The sequence below is a fragment of the Chrysochloris asiatica genome, unplaced genomic scaffold, assembly GCF_000296735.1.
Source record: "Chrysochloris asiatica unplaced genomic scaffold, ChrAsi1.0 scaffold00105, whole genome shotgun sequence".
In the NCBI taxonomy this organism is placed as follows: Eukaryota; Metazoa; Chordata; class Mammalia; order Afrosoricida; family Chrysochloridae; genus Chrysochloris; species Chrysochloris asiatica.
In genome coordinates this window covers 976,595-978,926 of record NW_006408623.1, presented here as the reverse complement: position 1 = coordinate 978,926, position 2,332 = coordinate 976,595, and positions in this window count along the sequence as shown.

Here is a 2,332-nt window from a genome sequence, read left to right as displayed (position 1 = left end):
ACATCTTCATTTCTTCCATTTGCTTTAGCATCACTAAACTGAAAGGCGTGTGCCCAGACTCAACTCCTTTTGGCTCAAAAAGCTCCAGGGGAGAGGGGCCAGAAGTCGACTTGGGTCTGGTGGAGAGAGGCACACACCAACTCCTGAGGATTGGGCGACCCTCCTTAGGGCTCAGACCCACCAGACAGACCACTGCTCCCCAACAGGGATGCCTTTTGTGTGTTGAAGAAATCCTATTTTGCCAGAATTGTTGTTGTTATGTGCCTTGAAGTTGGTTCGGACTCATAACAACCCTGTACGGGGTTTCTGAGGCTTTAAATCTTTACAGGAGATGAAAGCCTCATCGTTCTCCCTCGGAACAGCTGGTGAGTTTTGAACTGCTGATCCTGAGGTTAGTAACCACTAAAGTACCAGAGCAGTTAAAAGAGAATTCTCATCCCAGGAGCTACACCTGCTTCCTGGCTGCTTTGCAAACAGGAAAATCCTGACTTGGAAGCCTCAGCTGAGTCAAAGATTGACCGAGGATGGCTTAGGCCAAATCCGCCCTCTGGTGGTCAGTTTCTTCAGCGACACCGACTTCACAGAAATTCCATGGCAAGCATTGGAAAAATAAATACAAGTTCTTTCTCACCTTCTGGACTTCTTGACTTAATGTCTAACAGATAAATAATTCATCCCTATCCCAGTCAAGTTGTGGTTTCCATAAATTTACCCGCGTCCTTTCTATTTGATGGTATAAGAAAGTTCATGGGCGTCTGTTATAAAACCACAGAGACAAGAGGGTCTAGAAAAACAGGGAAATGCCAAGTCCATAAGCATGCGTGTTGTTTGATCTGTTTCTTGGGTACAAAGAGACCTAAGCTGAAAGTACCTAAATTGAATGTCCACCTTAGCACCACTGTTGTTGTTGTTAAGTGCCAATGAACAGATTCAAGCGAATTAGACTCCTTGGGTTCAAATCCCTATCCCATCTCTTACTAGCTAATGACTCAACCTCTGCATGTCTGCGGATGCTAATAGAATCTACTTCAGAAGATTGTTATGAGCATTAAATGAGTTTATACACATGGAACTTTGACTTGCTGGTATAAGGTAAGTGCTGGGGAGTCCCGGTGTGACACTGTAGGATCAGCACTGGACTGCTAACCACAAGGGCAGCAGCTCTTCCTCTGAATTCTGTGAGCCGCCCAGTAGTCACTGCTACCCAAGAATCTTGACTGGACAGGTCCCAGAAAGGGTAAGTGGCTGATCGGGGTCACACAGCGTTCTAAGGGATGCCTTACCACCTACCCCCTGCTCCACCCATGGAGAGGTGGGTTAGGCCACAACCACGCTTAAGAAGGTTAGGAAGGGTCAAGACAGATTCTTAACTGCTGTGGACACAATACAGCTACCAGCCAACACACTGGTTCAGCTACTATAAACTTTCCCCATCAGCTATAGATCCTTCCACCCAGGAAAAAATATTGGTGGTTTGTGGCTCCAAGGCTCCCCCTAGTGGCTGAATTTTGAGCATTGCAGTCAACTGATAAATTGGAGGACTTAACCTCAGAACCTCCTGGTCTAGAGGCATCCACAGTTGGTGGGGATAGGGAGGGGAACAGGGACCCATAATTTGACCTCTGACTCCCAGGCAAGGTCAGGCAGGGTCAGGGTGACCATTTACCATGACAGTGGCTTCCCTGAGACCAGGGCCACATGCCCTTACCTGTCACTCTTAGGGAGCAGAGTCCAGTATTCAGTGACATTAACTAGGCTTATCTCCACAATGTGTGGTATGGGATTAGCACTGGACTGTGAACGACAAGGTCAGCAGTTCAAACCCACCTGTTGCTCCTCAGAGACCCTATATGGGGTCACCATGAGTGGGAACCGCCTCCCCAGCACTCAACAGCAACAACAGCCGTTACGGAGTCTCTGGTCAATACTTTCTTACTTGCACCATTAGGTTAAGCCCCTGAGCCTCAGTTTCCTCTGCTGCAAAATGGGACTGAGGATAAAAAAGATGCTCAGCTCAGCGCCTGATACAGAGGCAGTCTTGGCAGGTGGTAGAACTGAAGGTGACAGAGGTCAGAAGAACCAAGAGGGGCTGAGGGACCAGGTCTTGGGGTACATCATGTGTACTGCTCTCACTTGAATTCAGCAAACCTGCAGTCTTCCCCGAAACATTTATGATAAGCCAGGCCTGGGGCACCAGGGCAATTGAGACACAATCCCCTCCATCTCCAGGAAGTTACAGTCCTCCAGGAAGGCCAGGCACATAGACTATGACAAGTCAGACAGGTGTCCCGACAGGGGATATGGGGGCAGAGTGGAAAGGAAAGCCACCCAG